This window comes from Oncorhynchus mykiss, chromosome 2 (genome assembly GCF_013265735.2).
Source record: "Oncorhynchus mykiss isolate Arlee chromosome 2, USDA_OmykA_1.1, whole genome shotgun sequence".
Taxonomy (NCBI): domain Eukaryota; kingdom Metazoa; phylum Chordata; class Actinopteri; order Salmoniformes; family Salmonidae; genus Oncorhynchus; species Oncorhynchus mykiss.
The window spans coordinates 31,536,622-31,559,158 of record NC_048566.1 but is presented as its reverse complement, the minus strand read 5'-3'; the positions used below and the strand labels follow the sequence as shown (position 1 = coordinate 31,559,158).

The following is a 22,537-nucleotide window of genomic DNA, read 5'->3' as shown; positions in this document are numbered from 1 at the left end:
TGGTGGAAAACGCAGTCTCAAGTGGCGCGCCAGAATCGCCCATAAGTGTCCAGTTGAGTTGAGATCTGGTGACTGAGAGATATACACACCCTTTAAATCCCCTATGCTCCTTTAAGACCCCACTTTCAAAGTCTCTTAGATCTCTTCTAGCCATGGTAGCCCAAATAATGGGCAACTGGACATTTTTTATACATGACCCTCGGCATGATGGGATGTTCATCTCTTAATTAACTCAGGAACCACACCTGTGTTGAAGTGCCTGCTTTCAATATACTTTGTATCCCTTCTTTACTCAAGTGTTTCCTTTATTTTGGCAGTTACCTGTATATACATGGAGAGGGGGATGGCAAGGGAAGGATAGCGGGAGAGAAAGGGGGAGGGAGGGAGAGAGAGAGGAGGGAAATAGGTGAGAGAAAGGAGGGAGGAAATCAATGAGAGAGGGATGGACGAGGAAGATGGGAAGCAGAGTGTTTGAGAGAGAGATTTAAAAAAAAGTTTTTTAAACCAGAGGCACCTGCTATTCCTCATAGAGGTGTGTTTGACCTCTGAGCACCATTCTTTCTGGTATACACGCGCGCGCACACACACACACACACACACACCACACTTCCCATTCCATTTGCATTGTTCCTCTGTAAAGGCCAGGATCCCAGGTGACATCGATCACAGTCCTCGATAGATTTCTCTGGTTGTGTTTTCAGCAGCCACCCGGATAGTATGGCAAATGGCTTCCCGCTATTGTAATCTGCTGCGGTTTGGTTTTCAATACAGAGAGAGAGAGGGAGAGGAACTTTCCGGGCTGCTGACTTTCACATTGTTTTGGCTGGAACTTTAGCGGTTTACCGGCCCGCTCTCAATATTTCACAGGTTTCCCCTTTTGGCCCTCCGCTATGCAGCTGTCTTTTTTGGCTCGCGTTCTCCTTTTCTCTCTCTTCCTCGTTTCTTTGCCTCTCTCTCTCTCTCTCTCTCTCTCTCTCTCTCTCTGTCTCTCTCGCTCTCTCTCTCTCTGTGTCTCTCTCTCTCTCTCTCTCTCTCTGTCTTTCTCTCTCTCTCTCTCTCTCTCTCTCTCTCTGTCTCTCTCTCTCTCTCTCTCTCTCTCTCTCTCTCTCTCTCTCTCTCTCTCTCTCTCTCTCATCCTCTGTTTTTCCCTCTAGTGATAATACAGCCACTTAACCCCAGCATGTATAATAATCACTGATAATTAGTGTACACACACACAGATACACCTCAGGGTAAGGTGTGTTCAGGGAAACGATTGCCACATGTCTGTCTGATACGCTGCTATTAATACAGTGCCTGGCCACAGTGGAAGAACAGAACGAACCAGAGGGAGCAAAAGAGGAGAAAAAACAAATGGCGCTATATGTAGTGGATGGAAGGAGTCATATATAAACTGTGTCTGTCATTTTGGCCTTGCCCGCCCCTGCCCTCTATCCCAATGAGGTTGGCTAGGCGTGTGTTGCGTGTGCCTCTCAGATCTCCCGCGGTGGCAGTCACTCTAAATGCTTGTGTGTGTGTGGCCAAACCAAAAGGCGTTTTCATGCTAGACCATTTCAGGTCAACCTGGGGTTTAACCATGTGTGTTCTCACAAATTAATCTTCTACCTCAAAGACACATCCTCACCCCAGAACTAGGCCTTGTTTAATTCATTTGTAATGACCTTTGAGATCTTTTTGCTTTCTAAATGGTTAAATATTAATTTAAGGTTTGTCGTCATTTATGGACTGGCTTCTTGCCTGCCAAAGCAACTCAGAGTAAATCGACATCCCATTGATGACTGATGGATAGAAGGACTGTATTTATAAAGCACTTTTCATTATGTTTCATGCGTCTCCTGTGACTGATCTAACCTCTGACCCCTCCTTCTCTTCCCAGTGTCTGAAGGCACCACCAACACTCTGGTCGGTAACCATAACAACATGCTGCTGGTGTACCAGGATGTGACGTTGAAGTGGGCCGCCCAGCTCTCCTGTTCCCCCGTGGCTGTCAGGCTCGCTAACTTCCCGTGATTACACCCCCACTCATTACCATGGCACCCACTGCTGCTGTGTTTGGTGTGTTGGTGTTGCCATGAATTAGGTGGTTGAGTACGGTTACTAGGATTGGATCATTTCTATTCTGTCAATTTAGGAAATAAAACTCAAATGCCAACCCCCACATTTAACAAAAGAAGAAGTTAGTAGTTTTTCCATTCATGAATTCCCACTCATCTCTTCAATTGACTTATCTGAAATGGACCCCAAAGTTGATGGTAATTTTACGCCGATACACTTAAACACACAGTGTGTGCTCAGATTCCACTGATCTGATAAGGTAACAGATACCCCTGTAGGCCTTTACCTGGGGATGGAAGGAGGAGAGGACAGTTGGACTCTAAATGGAAAGGGAGGGGTGGAAGCACTCAGATGGAGCTCCATGGATGAGTGTCCCCGTGTGTCTCTCTGTAGCTCTGCTCTGTTGGCTCCAATCTAAAGAGCCCTTCTGTCAGCACCAACTAGATGAGCCTCTCTCTGGGTCCTCCCAGAACAAACACATACATTTGCATAGCACACACAGTTAGACACACTCATCCTCCACGCAACCTTACAGATCACATTCTACATAGGACATACGTATAGCCTTCATTCTGGGACGGCAGGGTAGTGGTTAGAGCGTTGGACGGTTGCAAGTTCAAACCCCTGAGCTGACAAGGTACAAATATGTCGTTCTGCCCCTGAACAGGCAGTTAACCCACTGTTCCTAGGCCGTCATTGAAAATAAGAATTTGTTCTTAAATGACTTGCCTAGTTAAATAAAGGTTGAAAAAAATAAAAAATAATTCTCTCTCTCACTCCGCTGAGCTCTACTCTCTCTCGCCCACAGGCATACTCGCGTACACACACACTCTATGAAGCCCATTTGTTATTATTAGCGTGTTATTATTGATGATCACCAGTTGTCATGGTTATCACCATGAGAAATCCACCCAAATCCCTGAGAGGAAATGATTTTACAATGTCTTACAGCTGGACAATCAAAACAGATAAGGGAGTGGTGGACTCTAGTACTAAATGTCATCGCAGCGTAATGGCCATAATCACACTGCAATTTACAACAATTATTTACAACACAAACAGTGATGAAAAATTATGCTGTGTGTGTGTTTTTAATAATTCATACAGCCATGAGTCCACTGCTGATCCCATGAGGAGAACTAACAGGCGGTCACCGGACCACAGACACCGGTCCTCTCCTTAACCCCTGGTTTCAGTAACGCTAACAATAGTTTTGCCTATTTTCTCTCTCTTACCCTTTGATAGAGTGTAGGGTTAGGTGAGTTCAGGGGGTAGTGGTGGGGTGGGGGTCAGATGGAATCAACTGTGGGGGTCCAAGAATTCGGAGGGCCTCCGACTGCTTGTAGAATCTTTCAGCTTTTTCCCTCTTCAGCCCCCCCGACTATAGTGTTCCTGTTTCATACCATACACTCTCCTCTGGGTGGATCTACTCTGACCTGACCTGACTAGACGAGATGAACAGCTGAGCAGAGGAGATAGAAACTTCTGGGTCATAGCCCAGTAAAACCAAAGTTAGAAACTTTAACATACATGTATTTGTTCCCATATTCCTAGTACGCAATCAAGATTGTGATTCTACAAATGGATTTGCAGTTAGTTTTGGTTGTTTTTTATATTGTTTTATACCCAATAGAAATTAATGGTAAATAATGTATTGAGTCATTTTGGTAGAGCTGATCCTATTTAGTGGATTGTTTGGTCGATAGGCTGTTGGTCAACCGAGATTTCTTTAGTCGAGCAGTCGCAATTAGAATTGTTTTAATGGTGCACAAGACACCTTTATTTAACTAGGCAAGCCAGTTAAGAACAAATTCTTATTTACAACAACGGCCTAACCCGGACGACACTGGGCCAATTGTGAGCCGCCCTATGGGACTCCCAATCACTGCAGTTGTGATACAGCCTGGAATCGAACCAGGGTCTGTAGTGACGCCTCTAGCACTGAGATGCAGTGCCTTAGACCGCTGTGACACAAAATAAGATAGATCCTGCTTCTTTTACCCGTTTGAGTGTTTAATAGCCTACTGATTCCGTCAGCACCAAGCCTCATGTAACAGCAAAATGTCGGTTAAAGCAATTTCACAGATTTGGCTGTTTTTAATCTTTGCTATACTGTAATAAAGGCTTGACAAGTTTTTTTTTCTCATTAGAACAGACTGGTATTACTTCTAATTTATTTAGTGTTGTTTACACTGTTCCAAACAGGCAGAAAAATAATATTGTAATCTAACAGCACCTGTTTGTCACATAATATGCATGCAGTTCTCTCTCCTATACCCTCCTTTCCCTTGATCTACTTCTGATTGTTATTATTACACTTATTATGATGATCATTCTAATAATAAGTCATGTCGTTATCATTAGTAGGCTTGGTATAGTGTCCTTGTGTAACCATCATTGAATGTCCAGTTTAATACCATAACTTACTTAGGCCTATATTTCAATATACAGTGTATTCAGAACGTATTCAGAACGTATTCAGACCCCTTGGCTTTTTCCACGTTTTGTTACGTTCAGCCTTATTCTAAAATGGATTCAAATGTTTTTCCTCATCAATCTACACACAATACCCCATAATGACAAATCAAAACTGTTGTTTTGTTTTATTATAGCAAATGTACTAAAAATAAAGTCTGGAAATGTCCCATTTACGTAAGTATTCTTTACTCAGTACTTTTTCGAAGCACCTTTGGCAGCGATTACAGCCTCGAGTCTTCTTGGGTAGGACGCTACAAGCTTGGCACACCTGTATTTAGGGAGTTTCTCTCATTCTTCTCTGCAGATCCTCTCAAGCTCTGTCAGGTTGGATGGGGAGCGTCACTGCACAGCTATTTTCAGGTCTCTCCAGAGATGTTCAATCGGGTTCAAGTCCGGGCTTGAGCTGGGCCAGTCAAGGACATTCAGAGACTTATCCCACTCCTGCGTTGTCTTGGCTGTGTGCTTAGGGTTGTTGTGCTGTTGGAAGGTGAACCTTCGCCCCAGTCTGAGGTCCTGAGCAGTCAGGAGCAGGCTTTCATCAAGGGTCTCACTGTACTTTGCTCCTTTCATCTTTCCCTCGATCCTGACTAGTTTCTCAGTCCCTGCCACTGAAAAACATCCCCAAAGCATGATGCTGCCACCACCATGCTTCACCGTAAGCATGGTGCCAGGTTTCCTCCAGATGTGACGCTTGGCATTCATGCCAAAGAGTTCAATCTTGGTTTCATCAGACCAGAGAATCTTGTTTCTCATGGTCTGAGAGTCCTTTAGTGCCTTTTGACAAACTCCAAGTGGGCTGTCATGTGCCTTTTATTGAGGAGTGGCTTCCGTCTGGCCACTCTACCATAAAGGCCTGATTGGTGGATTGCTGTTGAGATGGTTGTCCTTCTGGAAGGTTCTCACATCTTGATAAGAGAATTATGTTCTCCAGGTACATCACCCAATTTAATTATATTACTCTGTCTGCAAACCAGAATGTGTAAGATCCTGGTCGAATGAAACAGTCGGAGGCCCAGCTAAATAGTAAAAAAGGTTTATTCACGGGAACGTTCTGAAGTCAAGAATACAAAACAATTCCTTTTATACTGACTTCTCACACCCACCCATACACACAACCATATGCACACACATACACACACAAACAGACGCACATACACACATACCCACACACACATGCACACAAACAGACGCACACACATGTCCTGCTACGCACACACTGTCTGTCTCACTACCCAGCCGACAGAGATAGTGACCCTGTCCTGCTACACACACTGTCTGTCTCACTACCCAGCCGACAGAGATAGTGACCTTGTCCTGCTACACACACTGTCTGTCTCACTACCCAGCCGACAGAGATAGTGACCTTGTCCTGCTACACACACTGTCTGTCTCACTACCCAGCCAACAGAGATAGTGACCCTGTCCTGCTACACACACACTGTCTGTCTCACTACCCAGCCGACAGAGATAGTGACCCTGTCCTGCTACACACACACTGTCTGTGTCTCACTACCCAGACAACAGAGATAGTGACCTTGTCCTTGAGACGTACTCCCCGTTCTCTAGTCAGGTCGGCACCAAGCTCAGACAGTCTGTGTTTAAAATACCATAAAGACATATTGTTTTACCCTAATTCTGACTAGGACTACACATTTATTGATTATGATTTTATACATTCTAATCAATCCATACAATTATATGTTTCAGGGCGGAATATTCTAATCATTCAATTAACCTCACCTATCAATCCACCATAAATGACAAAATAATACACACATGCATCAATTGTATACAAGAATAATCCAGACCAATACTTTGCTTATCATATCCTGCCATATGTTACACCATCTGCAAGCCCAACGGGTTCTCCCCTCTCTGGGTGGGGAGACCTCCTTCCCTTCCTTCTGGAAGGTGGGGCTGTTGAGATGGTTGTCCTCTCTGGGTGGGGATACCTCCTTCCCTTCCTTCTGGAAGGTGGGGCTGTTGAGATGGTTGTCCTCTCTGGGTGGGGAGACCTCCTTCCCTTCCTTCTGGAAGGAGGGGCTGTTGAGATGGTTGTCCTCTCTGGGTGGGGAGACCTCCTTCCCTGCTATTAGATTCACAGTGGTCAGAAGTTCTCTGTCACAGTTCCTTGTCTGCTATGATCCAAACACATTTCCATATGCTTTACAGTGACAGGGTGGAATCCTTTTAATTATTGCCTAAACATTAACTACAAAAAAGGACACGTCTATCATTCAATTAACCTCACCTATCACGTCTCCACAGAAGAACTCTGTCAGAGTGACCATCGGGTTCTTGGTCACCTCCCTGACCAAGGCACCTCCTCCAACGATTGCTAAGTTTGGCCGGGCGGCCAGCTCAAGGAAGAGTCTTGGTGGTTCCAAACTTCTTCCATTTAATAATTATGTTCTTTGGGACCTTCAATGCTGCAGAAATGTTTTGGTACCCTTCCCCAGTTCTGTGCCTCGACACAATCCTGTCTCGGAGCTGTATGGACAATTCCTTCGACCGCATGGCTTGGTTTTTGTTCTGACATGCACTATCAACTGTGGGACCTTGTTTTTTTAATTTAATCTTTATTTAACTAGGCAAGTCAGTTAAGGGCAAATTCTTATATACAGTGACAGCCTCCTGGGGAACAGTGGTTTAACTGCCTTGTTCAGGTGCAGAACGACAGATTGTCAGCTTGGGGATTTGATCCAGCAACCCAGCAACCCAAAGCAACCCAAACTTGCCCAAAGCTCTAACCACTAGGCTACCTGCCGCCCCAGGTGTGTGCCTTTCCAAGTTATGTCCAATCAGAATGATCAATGGAAACTTACTCTACGTAAATAAGTTATTTCTGTTGTTTTTTTCAAATACATTTGCAAACATTTCTATAAACCTGTTTTCGCTTTGTCATTATGCGGTATTGTGTGTAGGTTGATGAGAAATTATAATTTAATCAATTTTAGAATAAGGCTGTAAAGTAACAATGTGGGGAAAGGGTCTGAATACTTTCTGAATGCACTGAATCAATCAGTCATTAATTTGTTCATGTCATCACATAGCATACAAGACATTCATGCTTCCAAATGCAATCAAGCATTTTAGTTTTAACATTAAATAACAAAGGGAGCTTTGAATAATTAGTCTAAACAATAAATAAACTGCATTTCACAAATGCATGTACTTGTTTTTAGTCTGCTGTAATAAAAGCTTCGTTTTTTTCTCATTAGAATATACTCTCTGGTACACCGATGTTATTGCTCCTATACTCAAATCAAATCAAATGTATTTATATAGCCCTTCGTACATCAGCTGATATCTCAAAGTGCTGTACAGAAACCCAGCCTAAAACCCCAAACAGCAAGCAATCTCCAATAGTTTCCACAACTAAGTCAAATGTTTACATTGTTTCAAATGGTCATATTTGTTTTATTGTAATCTAACAGCAACTGTTTGGCACACATAATACTCACGCAATGCTTGCTCCTATACTCTCCTTTTTTTAATCTTTATTCGTTTCCACAACTAAGTTAAATGTCTTCCACAGCTCTGACTGCCTCTTTTCCTCCTGAGCTAGCATTAAACATTTGCCCGTTATTTTTCACGTCCTCCGCATCCGTTTTTCTGAAGACATTACTCTGTTCAGAGTTTGTTATAAACAATGTATTGGTCGCCTGCGATGCTGACATGTTTCACGTAAAGAAAGCAAGGGTTGGGGGAATCGGGAATGTTTTTTGTAAACAAATGAGGGATTTCGGTAACATAACTTTTCAGTCAAACAAGTCTGAAACGAAATGGCTGAAAAGATGTTGATGCCCAATAACAGCACACTTTTCGCTGCAGTGGGGAGGAGAGCGAGACAACGTGCGCCAGGCACTCGATGTCTTTTTCTTTTTTTAACACTCACCATCAGGCTCTTGAGTCATTTGTGTCTTCATTATTTAATCAAACAGTTTTCTTAAAGCATCAGAATAGCTCAGTGCATATGTAGGCGATTTTATATGGGTGGCGCAGTGATCTAGGGCTTTTATATCTGGCATTGTGTTGCTAGCTGTGCCACCAGAGACTCTTGGTTCGCGCCCAGGCTCTGTCGCAGCCGGCTGCGACCGGGAGGTCCGTGGGGTGACGCACAATTGGCCTAGCTTCGTCCGGTTTAGGGAGGGTTTGGCCGGTAGGGATATCCTTGTCTCATCGCGCACTATAGCGACTCCTGTGGGCGCAGTACACGCTAACCAGGTCGCCAGGTGCACAGTGTTTCCTCCGACACATTGCCATCAATAAAATGCAATTGTATTTGTTGTCTGTAGCTTATGCCTGCATGGGACACTTTGTTCACAACGTTGACGTCAGCAATCCACTCGCCCACATGACGCCATACATGTGTTCTGGGGTTGTGAGGCCGGTTGGACATACTGCCAAATTCTCTAAAATCAACGTTGGAGGTGGCTTATGGTAGAGAAATGTACATTCAATTCTCTGGCAAAAGCTCTGGTGCAATCAGCATGCCAATTGCACGCTCCGTCAAAACTTGAGACATCTCTGGCATTGTGTTGTGTGAATAAACTGCACATTTTAGAGTAGCCTTTTATTGTCCCCAGCACAAGGTGCACCTGTGTAATGATCATGCTGTTTAATCAGCTTCTTAATATGCCACACCTGTCAGGTGGATAGATTATCTTTGAAAAAGGAGAAATGCTCACTAACAGGGATGTAAACAAATTTGTGCACATAATTTGAAAGAAATAACCTTTTTGTGCGTATGAAACATTTCTGGAATCTTTTATTTCAGCTCATGAAACATGGGAACAACACTTTACATGTTGCGTTTATATTTTTGTTGGAGTTGGAAGTTTACATACACCTTAGCCAAATACATTTAAACTCAGTTTTTCACAATTCCTGACATTTAATCCTAGTAAAAATTCCCTGTCTTAGGTCAGTTAGGATCACCACTTTATTTAAGAATGTGAATTGTCAGAATAATAGAGAGAATGATTTATTTCAGCTTTTATTTATTTAATCACATTCCCAGTGGGTCAGAAGTTTACATACACTCAATTAGTATTTGGTAGAATTGCCATTAAATTGTTTACCTTGGGTCAAACATTTCAGGTAGCCTTCCACAAGCTTCCCATAATATATTGTGTGCATTTTGGCCCATTCCTCCTGACAGAGCTGGTGTAACTGAGTCAGGATTGTAAGGCCTCCTTGCTCGCCCACGCCTTTTCAGTTCTGCCCACACATTTTCTGTAGGGTTGAGGTCGGGTCTTTGTGATGGTCACTCCAATATCTTGACTTTGTTGTCCTTAAGCCATTTTGCCACAACTTTGGAAGTATGCTTGAGGTCATTGTTCATTTGGAAGACCCATTTGCGACCAAGCTTTAACTTCCTGACTGATGTCTTGAGATGTTGCTTCAATATATCCACATAATTTTCCTGCCTCATGATGCCATCTATTTTGTGAAGTGCACCATTCCCTCCTGCAGCAAAGCACCCCCCACAACATGATGCTACCACCCCTGTGCTTCACAGTTGGGATGGCGTTCTTCAGCTTGCAAGCCTCCCCTTTTTTCCTCCAAACATAACGATGATCATTATGGCCAAACAGTTCTATTTTTGTTACATCAGACCAGAGAACATTTCTCCAAAAAGTATGATCTTTGTCCCCATGTGCAGTTGCAAACCTTAGTCTGGCTTTTTTATGGACATTTTGGAGCAGTGGCTTCTTCCTTGCTGAGTGGCCTTTCAGGTTATGTCGATATAGGACTCGTTTTACTGTGGATATAGATACTTTTGTACCTGTTTCCTCCAGCATCTTCACAAGGTCCTTTGCTGTTGTTCTGGAATTGATTTGCCCTTTTTGCACCAAAGTACATTCATCTCTAGGAGACAGAATGTGTCTCCTTCCTGAGTGGTATGACAGCTGTGTTGTCCAATGGTGTTAATACTTGTGTACTATTGTTTGTACAGATGAACCTGGTACCTTCAGGCGTTTGGAAATTGCTCCCAAGGATGAACCAGACTTGTGAAGGTCTACAAATTTTTTTCTGAGGTCTTGGCTGATTTCTTTTGATTTTTCCCATGATGTCAAGCAAAGAGGCACTGAGTTTGAAGATAGGCCTTGAAATACATCCACAGGTACCTCCAATTGACTCAAATTATGTCAATTAGCCTCCTCTGTGTGTTACTACTTACTACTCCTCTGTGTGTTACTACTTACTACTCCTCTGTGTGTTACTACTTACTACTCCTCTGTGTGTTACTACTTACTACTCCTCTGTGTGTTACTACTTACTACTCCTGTGTGTTACTACTTACTACTCCTCTGTGTGTTACTACTTACTACTCCTCTGTGTGTTACTACTTACTACTCCTCTGTGTGTTACTACTTACTACTCCTCTGTGTGTTACTACTTACTACTCCTCTGTGTGTTACTACTCCTGTGTGTTACTACTTACTACTCCTGTGTGTTACTACTTACTACTCCTCTGTGTGTTACTACTTACTACTCCTCTGTGTGTTACTACTTACTACTCCTCTGTGTGTTACTACTCCTGTGTGTTACTACTTACTACTCCTCTGTGTGTTACTACTTACTACTCCTCTGTGTGTTACTACTCCTGTGTGTTACTACTTACTACTCCTGTGTGTTACTACTTACTACTCCTCTGTGTGTTACTACTTACTACTCCTCTGTGTGTTACTACTTACTACTCCTCTGTGTGTTACTACTTACTACTCCTCTGTGTGTTACTACTTACTACTCCTCTGTGTGTTACTACTTACTACTCCTCTGTGTGTTACTACTTACTACTCCTCTGTGTGTTACTACTCCTGTGTGTTACTACTTACTACTCCTCTGTGTGTTACTACTTACTACTCCTCTGTGTGTTACTACTTACTACTCCTCTGTGTGTTACTACTTACTACTCCTCTGTGTGTTACTACTTACTACTCCTCTGTGTGTTACTACTTACTACTCCTCTGTGTGTTACTACTTACTACTCCTCTGTGTGTTACTACTTACTACTCCTCTGGGCTGGAAACTCCTGTGTGTTACTGCCTCACTGCCCTGGCACCACAACACATCTGCAACCAGTTACACACACACACACACACACACACACACACACACACACACACACACACACACACACACACACTGCATCACCTAACTAGTTTTTCTTCTGTCCATTTCATTCTTGTTCTATCTCTGAATGATGGGTGCTGAAAAGCTGCTATGAAACTGTTTCTTTCCTCATACAAAACATACACTGTAGCAGTTTTCTGTTTCTGACTCAGGCAGATATTTCAACCCCCCCATAGGGACCTGAAGGGTGTGGTGGTGACCCTGAGCAATGATGGCCACCTGCAGTGTTCCTACATGGGCACAGACCCCTCCTTCTTCTTCACGCCCAAGGTGGATGACACTGAGAGAACGAGTCTGCAGAGCGTCATCAGACAGACCACTAGGACCCAGGCTGGTAGGACACGCATGCACACACAGACACACACCGTGAACATTCTTTGTGTGTATTGTAGGTTATTTCCTGACTCTTTCTTCTTCTCTGTTGTAGATATTCTTCCTGTAGCAGCGACAGATGAGGATCTGACTGTTATAGCCACAGTCTCCACTAACATGGACAGCACATCGATGAACACATATCCACACACACAAAAACACACACACTGAAATGGACACAGATGTTTGTTTTACTGTCCTTGTGGGGACCAAACAATTGAATCCCACTCAGCATCCTATTTTCTCTAACACTTCAAATCAAATGTATTTATAAAGCCCTTTTTACATCAGCAGAAACCCATCTTAAAACCCCAAGCAGCAAGAAACACAGATGTAGAAGCACAACCGAGCTCGAACTTTAACCTCTAATCCTAACTCCTAAACCTAACCCCAATTATAACCCTAAACCTAATCCCTAAGCCTAAAATAGCCCTTTTCCTTGTGGCAACCGGCAAAATGTCCCCACTTTCTTTGTTTTTACAATTCTTGTGAGGACTTCTGGTCCCCACAAGGATAGTAAAGCCAAACACACACACACAATATGAAGGCTACACATACAGACTTGTATATCCTGACGTTCTCTCTATCTCTGTAGCAAGCACTCATCCCGGACATTTTTATTTTATTTATTTCACCTTTATTTAGTTGAGAACAAGTTCTCATTTGCAACTGTGACCTGGCCAAGATAAAGCATAGAAATTCGACACATACAACAACCCAGAGTTACACATGGAATAAACAAAACATACAGTCAATATTACAGTAGAACAAAAGAAAACAAAAAGTCTTCATACAGTGAGTGCAAATGAGGTAAGTTAAGGCAATAAATAGGCCGTAGTGGCAAAGTAATTACAATATAGCAATTAAACACTGGAATGGTAGATGTGCAGAAGATGAATGTGCAAGTAGAGATACTGGGGTGCAAAGGAGCAAGATAAATACATACCGTATGGGGATGAGGTAGGTAGATAGATGGGCTGTTTACAGATGGGCTATGTACAGGTGCAGTGATCTGTGATCACATTGATGGTTTTCCCCCCCCCATCAGTCACAGGGAGGGTATGTGTCGCACACTTGATGACTTCCTCTTTTATTTCTCTTTTTCTCCTCCCTCTCCATTCGTCTCTCTTTCTCAGATCAAGGTGACGAGTCGCTGTGCGTTGCAGGGTCCTAAACTGACTGTGTGTTCAGCCTCCACTGGCTGTCATGAAAGCTAGCCACCTCTTCTCTCTCTCTCTCTCTCGCTCTCTCGCACTCTCTCTCTCGCTCTCTCTCTCGCTCGCTCTCTCTCGCTCTCTCTCTCACTCTCTCTCACCTTATCTTTATAGAGAGCAAGAGTGAATGAATGAATGAAAGAATGTGTGCTTTCCTCTGTGGACATTATCAGTATGGGACAGCAGACATGAAAGGTTCTATAATCTGAATGAATAAAACGGAGGTACGTGGTCACCTTGACACGGTCAAGCAAACACTGTAAACTCTCACCCAAAGCAAACACAACAGTCTGCTACTACAACCTTCCCAATTCCTAGAAACCGGTTTCATATCAGTTTTATCACAGTGTCTGAGAGCAGTGCAAAGAGACTGATGTACTTGAAGCTTTTGTGATGAAAAGCTGGAACATATTGATGTAGGAACATTTGAAGAAAAGTCTGGTCGCCCTAAAAGTGTTTAGTCCTGTATGTCTGCCTAGTTGGGATCCATTTTTCCACTAGCCTACTGTAGGTTAGTAGAGGTGTTGGAGATTATAGAACCACATTTTGAAGCAAATGTTGCCCTCACCATTAAGATGGCTGTAAGTCATGACAGCTAAAAGATTAGTTAGGTGATGCGTACGTAACCATGGCAGTCGTCACAACGCAGCAGATTAAACACACACACCGTGAACCAGCGAGGACTCGGTGTGTTTATGCCACGCTTTTTGTCTCCCACACACAGAAACCTGGCGCTGCTCTCCACCAGTCTATCAGCAGCCTTCTGCTGTGAAACCCAGGCCCCTAACCACACACACAAACACACACCCCTCTACCCCACCTTACCCCTACCTGACCCCACCCTACCCCTACCTGACCCCACCATGGTCGTGTTTGGCAGTCAAACCTTTTTAACGGGACTTTTGACTCTTTGTCCAGAATGACCCGATTTGGCCTGTACTGAGTCTTGTTGAAGTGCATAGTGCCGTGTACACACACATACCACGTTTTAGTTTCTCTCTCCCTCTGTCTCTCAATCTACTATATAGCTATAAACTCCATCTTCATCTGTCTCTTTGAGTCCCACTCTCTCCTTCTCCTCTCTCTCCCTCTGTCTCTCAATCTACTATATAGCTATAAACTCCATCTTCATCTGTCTCTTTGAGTCCCACTCTCTCCTTCTCCTCTCTCTCTCTCTCGTCACCTTTATCTCTCCATCTCCCACACGTTGTAGCTTTCTCTCTACAGATCTCTCTCTCACACTCACTCCCTTCCTCTGACGTCTTGTCCGTGTGTTTTATCCTGAGTAATGGGGAGCTGGAGCTGCCCAGTTAGCCTCTGTGTTTTGGAGTGTGTGAGTTTGGCACAGACCAACAGACCAATGCCCATGTGTCTTTGATTCTTTGACTGTGTGTGTGTGCCACCGCAGGATGCTCTGTTTAGAAACTTCATCCCTCCACTCAGCTTGGTCTGTCCTGGGTTTGTGGGGGAGGCAGCGCCTTCTGATTTTTATTGTTATTTCACTCTTTATTTGTCTCAGATGGCAACCCAGTACCCCTGTCCACCACCACACTACCTTCTTTGTTCTCGCTCCCTCTGTCTCTCTCTGTCTCTTCTTTCCCTTGTTACAGGTTTGGTAGTCTGATTTAAATCACTAAATAGTGAATTTCTAGGTAAGAGCAAAGTATTCCATTAATACACAAGTACAAACTGACAGTAACCCCCCCCCCACCCCCCACCCCCCCACCCACACACACACTAACACACACGCATGCAAACACGTCAAAGAGATGGCATGCACATAGCTTTGATCCTAGAGAGCTGCGGTGTCTGCTAGTTTTCAACCTTACCTCATAATCATCATACGATATAGACCTGGGAAACCTGGTGGATTGTTAAGCCTGTGTGCCAGGTAGAAATCTAAACCAGTCAACTGGGCAGCTCTCAAGGACTCACACCCCCCACACTGATATGATAGTAGTTGCAACCAAAAAAGTGTTAAACAAATCAAAATATATTTTATATTTGAGATTCCTCAAATAGCCACCCTTTGCCTTGACAGCTTTGCACACTCTTGGCATTCTCTCAACCAGCTTCACCTGGAATGCTTTTCCAACAGTCTTGAAGGAGTTCCCACATATGCTGAGCACTTGTTGGCTGCTTTTCCTTCACTCTGCATTCCGACTCATCCCAAACCATCTCAGTTTGTTTGTGGTCGGGGGATTGTGGAGGCTAGGTCATCTGATGCAGCACTCAATCACTCTCTTTCTTGGAAAAATAGCCTTTACACAGCCTGGAGGTGTGTTGGGTCATTGTACTGTTGAAATCAAATGATAGTCCCACTAAGCGCAAACCAGATGGGATGGCGTATCGCTGCAGAGTGCTGTGGTAGCCATGCTGGTTAAGTGTGCCTTGAATTCTGAATAAATCACAGACAGTGTCACCAGCAAAGCATCTCCACACCATAACACCTCCTCCTCCATGCTTTACGTTGGGAAATACACATGTGGAGATCATCCGTTCACACACACCGCGCATCACAAAGACACAGCAGTTTAAACCAAAAATCTCCAATTTGGACTCCAGAGACCAAAGGACAAATTTCCACCGGTGTAATGTCCATTGCTCATGTTTCTTGGCCCCAGCAAATCTCTTCTTATTATTGGTGTCATTTAGCAGTGGTTTCTTTGCAGAAACTGTTGTTTATCTTTGCTTATTTGAGCTGTTTTTGCCATAATATGGACTTGGTAAAATACCATCTTCTGTATACACCCCTACCTTGTCACAACATAACTGATTGGCTCAAACGCATTAAGGCATTAACAGGCACACCTGTTAATTGAAATGCATTTCAGGTGACTATCTCATGAAGCTGGTTGAAAGAATGCCAAGTGTGTGCAAAGCTGTCATCGAGGCAAAGGGTGGCTACTTTGAAGAATCTCTCAAATATATTTGGATTTGTTTAACACTTTTTTGGTTACCACATGATTCCATATGTTTTATTTTATAGTTTTGATGTCTTCACTATTATTCTACAATGTATGAGTAGGTGTTCTAAAACCTTTGACTGGTAGTGTATGTAAAGTGAGTCTTATCTGATGGTCCTGCTTCGTGGAGAGAATTTTAGCGTACAGCAGAGAGGCTTTGAATGGATTGCTCTAACAGACCCTACACGGAGATGTGACCTAAGTCTTGACCCCAAAAAGTCAAAGGTGGCCATTTAGCGCCCTGCTGATCTTCACCCGAGATCCCTAATGGGTCTCTGCAAGTGTCAGTATGTGCCCCCCCCACACACACCCTAACACTAAAACACTACACCGTTTAATACTCTTGCACACACTCTCTCACACACATGCACAAACATTCTCTCTTTTACAGTCTCTTTCACAGTCTCACACATGTCTCACACACACAATGATTCTCTCAGTGGAGCGCACACACGCTTTGCACCCCAAACACCCTCAACACACTTTCCCTCTCTGCTCTCAGTGTGTGATGTGCATTACCCTGCCGACCCTTCTTGACCCGTCTTCTCCCAGGGGTGGGTGGCCGAGGTCACCTAAGGTCAAAGCGAAATGTCTTCCGCTTAACTCAGGCCCTGAGGGAAGGAGCGAGTGTGAGAACGAAGGAGAGGGGGGAAGGAGATACGAGGGGGATTTGTGTCCTGTTCCTTTGTTGTTATTGTTGTTCTACGCTGGGCGCTAATGGTGTGGTAACACTTAGACTGTCTGGTCACTATTTGCTCGCGGGGTCGAGGGGTTAAAAGCAAGCCTGCCCCCGTTTTTGAAAAGGAGAGTGATGGAGGGAGAGGGCTCGTCACGCTGTCATAGCGTCTGACGGAGCGCAGAGAAAGTGCCGGCCCTTTTGGCTTCTCTGCCTCTTCTCCCACTCCTTTCTTTTTCTTCCTTTGACGCTCTCTCCCCTCGTAATCTGTTTCTTCCTTTTTTCCTCCACTCAGCCACCGTCTCTCCTCCTCTGTGGCGTTGTGTGTGCTCATGTTGAGGATTCTTGTCTGACGTTTTGACTGCCTCCATGTATAGTAGAAGGGTGTTGGTGTTGGTGCTACAGAACACACTAGCCTCCTGGGCCCCATGTCAGCAGGAAGAGCCAGGGACAGAGAAGAATACAACGAGAGAGATGGAGAAGAGGGAAACAAACGACCTGCCAACCTGCACGCAATTTGAGGTCAAAGTACGCTGGTACGAAAAACACTCCTAAAATACCAATATGGTGTAATTGCAGACTGCAATTTGGGATGTTTCTTGATGTGGGTACTCCTGAACATCAGGAAATGCTCATTGGTGCCTGTGATTGGTCAGTCAATTGATACCTGCCATTGGTCAGTTCCGGTTTTATGAGATTGATGGTTTTTCGACACAGATGATTTGTTTCATAACAGGTTAGGATAACTAGCGTGGCATGTTGGGAGAATTAACGTGGCAGGTTAGCTAAATTAGCATGGCATGTTAGGAGAATGAGGTTAGGAAAAGGGTCAGAGTTCGCTACAATACTACAGTTGTCAACAACTGTCGTCCCCAATGCGAAACATTAACGGCCACGGACCAACGGCGACCATCAATGGGTGTAACTTGACATCAAACAGCGATCTAAAAAAAAAAAACGCCCCTAATTGCGCTAAAACCTTCCTTGACAGGAAGTTATGTTAGACTGTTAAATATTAGTAGGCCTGTGTTAATGAATCAATTCTTCATCTGTCTTCTTGATATCGCTGTATGTCAACAGTAGGCTGCTAATGATGTGATTATAGTCAGGTCACCAACGGCAACAAGGCATGTTGAATGAATGGTACTGTAGTCTAGTAGTCAGACCGAACTTGATGGATGAGGTCAGGGATGGAGATCTGGAACTAGCTCGTATAGACCTAGTTCAGTTGTTTCATATTCCAAACAGCCTACAGTAAGCTAGACTACTACAGTAAGCTAGAGTACTACAGTAAGCGAGAGTACTACAGTAAGCTTGACTACTACAGTAAGCTAGACTACAACAGTAAGCTAGAGTACTACAGTAAGCTAGAGTACTACAGTAAGCTAGAGTACTACAGTAAGCTAGACTACTACAGTAAGCTAGAGTACTACAGTAAGCTAGAGTACTACAGTAAGCGAGACTACTACAGTAAGCGAGACTACTACAGTAAGCTAGACTACAACAGTAAGCTAGAGTACTACAGTAAGCTAGACTACAACAGTAAGCTAGAGTACTACAGTAAGCTAGAGTACTACAGTAAGCTAGACTACAACAGTAAGCTAGAGTACTACAGTAAGCTAGACTACAACAGTAAGCTAGAGTACTACAGTAAGCTAGACTACAACAGTAAGCTAGACTACAACAGTAAGCTAGAGTACTACAGTAAGCTAGAGTACTACAGTAAGCTAGAGTACTACAGTAAGCTAGAGTACTACAGTAAGCTAGAGTACTACATTGCATCCAGTAATTGAATTATTCTGATGTTTTATTTTCTCCCCAAACAAAATGAAGAAGTCAGTTTACATTTTCACTAGACTGTCCACATAAAGACCCCAATTAATTAGAATAATAATACATGTAACCTAGAAAAAATGTGAAAGTGTCAATGAGACCACCTCACTTTAATTTAGTACGGTGTCCAATCAATAACGCATATTTTGACCAATGGGTAAAATAACTTGTGTAAATAATTGTGTAAATAATCCTATAAGAAAACCAATGGTCCAAACCTCACCTCCCTATCACAATCCATTCAAAGGTTATTGTAGTTTGTACCCTTGTAGGATGGCCAGAATTAGGGTGATTAAATCAATGGAAAGAAAGTGGTGAAATTCAGGAAAATGTTATTGCATTATCTAGTCTGGATTCTGTGCAAGAATTAAGGCTACTGGCTACCTGACAGGCTCACTTTTTCCCGTTCAACATCTTTCGTCGACCATCAATGGGTGTAACTTGACATCAAACAGCGATCTAAAAAAAAAAAAACGCCCCTAATTGCGCTAAAACCTTCCTTGACAGGAAGTTATGTTAGACTGTTAAATATTAGTAGGCCTGTGTTAATGAATCAATTCTTCATCTGTCTTCTTGATATCGCTGTATGTCAACAGTAGGCTGCTAATGATGTGATTATAGTCAGGTCACCAACGGCAACAAGGCATGTTGAATGAATGGTACTGTAGTCTAGTAGTCAGACCGAACTTGATGGATGAGGTCAGGGATGGAGATCTGGAACTAGCTCATATAGACCTAGTTCAGTTGTTTCATATTCCAAATAGCCTACAGTAAGCTAGACTACTACAGTAAGCTAGAGTACTACAGTAAGCTGGAGTACTACAGTAAGCTGGAGTACTACAGTAAGCTAGACTACTACAGTAAGCTAGAGTACTACAGTAAGCTAGAGTACTACAGTAAACTAGAGTACTACAGTAAACTAGAGTACTACAGTAAGCGAGACTACTACAGTAAACTAGACTACTACAGTAAGCTAATCTACAACAGTAAGCTAGACTACTACAGTAAGCTAGAGTACTACAGTAAGCTAGACTGCTACAGTAAGCTAGACTGCTACAGTAAGCTAGAGTACTACAGTAAGCTAGAGTACTACAGTAAGCTAGAGTACTACAGTAAACTAGAGTACTACAGTAAGCTAGACTACAACAGTAAGCTAGACTACAACAGTAAGCTAGAGTACTACAGTAAGCTAGACTGCTACAGTAAGCTAGAGTACTACAGTAAGCTAGACTACTACAGTAAGCTAGAGTACTACAGTAAGCTAGACTACAACAGTAAGCTAGAGTACTACATTGCATCCAGTAATTGAATTATTCGGATGTTTTATTTTCTCCCCAAACAAAATGAAGAAGTCAGTTTACATTTTCACTAGACTGTCCACATAAAGACCCCAATTAATTAGAATAATAATACATGTAACCTAGAAAAAATGTGAAAGTGTCAATGAGACCACCTCACTTTAATTTAGTACGGTGTCCAATCAATAACGCATATTTTGACCAATGGGTAAAATAACTTGTGTAAATAATTGTGTAAATAATCCTATAAGAAAACGAATGGTCCAAACCTCACCTCCCTATCACAATCCATTCAAAGGTTATTGTAGTTTTTACCCTTGTAGGATGGCCAGAATTAGGGTGATTAAATCAATGGAAAGAAAGTGGTGAAATTCAGGAAAATGTTATTGCATTATCTAGTCTGGATTCTGTGCAAGAATTAAGGCTACTGGCTACCTGACAGGCTCACTTTTTCCCGTTCAACATCTTTCGTCTCGAATCCGCAGGACATAAAAATATTGAGGTAAGATGGATATGGATTTTGAGATATGACATTAGGTTACAAAATCCAACTTTTTTTCTATAATGTCATTGACATGTGAGAGAAATACCCCCTGAACCCCTGAACATTTCAGAACATGACTAATCATATTTGTCTTGGTCAAATGTGTTCGACACAAGACTTCTGTGTTGGCTACATTGTTTGACATCATTTAAAACTCTAGGTTTCAGGAAATGGCAGTTGCAGGTTTTTAAAAAATGCAAAATGCTCCAACTTCCTGAGAGCAAACTTGACTGAGCCCCTAAAGACCTCCCCCCTATCTAACATAAGGCCTACATCAGCACCACCTTGTCAGAAAATCTTAAGGAGAGCCCCATATTGTACATTTTAAACGTATTTCTAGTTAGCTACTGAAGCACAACCAATGACCAAGTACCCATAACAGTCTATAGCCTACCATTCCTAGTGAGCCAGTCTTCTGCCAACATCATTATTAGGCTAAAAAAAGGTGCATTTGCCTAAGGTTTGAGCAGTGTGGGTGTCGCATCACCTCACTGACGTGGTAAAATTCTCAGTGGTGGAAAAAGTACCCAATTGTCATACTTGAGTAAAAGTAAAGGTACCTTAATAGAAAATGACTCAAGTAAAAGTGAAAGTCACCCAATAAAATACTACTTGAGTAAAAGTCTAAAAGTATTTTGTTTCTAAATATACTTAAATATACTAAATATAAAAATGTATTTAATTGCAAAAATATACTTGAGTATCAAAATTAAAAGTATAAATCATTTCAAATTGCTTATATTACGCAAACCAGACACCACCATTTGTATTTAGTGAGTCCGCCAGACAAGAGGCAGTAGAGATGACCAGAGATGTTTGGGTTGATATGTGTGTGAATTGGACAGTTTTCCAGTCCTGCTAAGCATTAAAAATGTAATAAGTACTTTTGGGTGTCAGGGAAAATGTATGGAGTAGAAAGTACACTATTTTACTTTGGAATGTACATTGTATTTTTACTTAAGTATTTTACACGACTGAAAACTCTCCATGGTTGGCAGGTTTGAGACAAGGAAAGACAGACAGATTGACAATGAAAATGAAAAGAGGGCGAGATGGTCTGTGAAATCCCTTCACTACAGACAGAGAGAGAAAGCAGGACACAGACATACAGAGTGCTTGATATGTGTGTAGTGGGGAATCCTGGCACACACCCCTGGCTCAGTCACCTGTGCTGGGCCTACTCTGCTCTGGGCTCCATACGTCACGCCCCATTACCACACCACCTGACGTATGGTCGGTGTGCCCATTCAAACAGGGCTGTGTGTAACTTGTGTGTGTAACTTGGCTCGACCTCTCTCCAAAGCCATTAGCTGAAATCTGGCCTTTCCTCCCAGGCTGTTTTTGTTCCCCATCTACCTTCCCTCTCTGACTCTGTTAGGGTATTAGAACTGGACTCAAATCAGCACCCTCCTCTTTGTGCCACAGACACCCTTTCTCTGTGTGTGTGTTAGAGTTGTCTGGTTAACGTTGTTAACCCTGCTGTCTTCACCTCTGGTCGAGATGTTTGAGCGTGTAACCATGTGTGAGACTGAGAGTATGTGACTGTGTGTATGTTTTTAGGCCTGGGTAGTCTGAGTGTTGAGAATACTGTTTCTTGTCCTTTCCACACTTGTTAAAGTGCTGAGTCGTCATGTGTCTGTGTTTTGACTGTGTGTCTAAAACAGTGTTATTATTATGTTTTTTAAATATTTTTTACAGGTGTGGTGGCGTTCTCTGCCTTCCTGAACGGGCCATATCCACCAACAGACCTGACAGGAGACGTGGTCGTATCTTACAGCTCTCCTTTCTACAACCTGTCGGAAACATATCACACTTGCCTCATCTCTCTCATGAATTGTTGCTTTTACGTTTCCCTGCCTGTGACTTATCTTACGTCCACAGACGTCTGTCTGTAACAGCTCTGACATCTGGCTAACAGTACTGACGTGTGTCTGTTACGAGATGGACTGAGAGTTACT

General features: G+C 43.0%; 1 pseudogene; it reads left to right on the top strand.

The window, feature by feature from the left end:
• Positions 1–22,537, top strand: part of LOC118936732 — a 92,261-nt pseudogene that overhangs the window by 7,996 nt on the left and 61,728 nt on the right.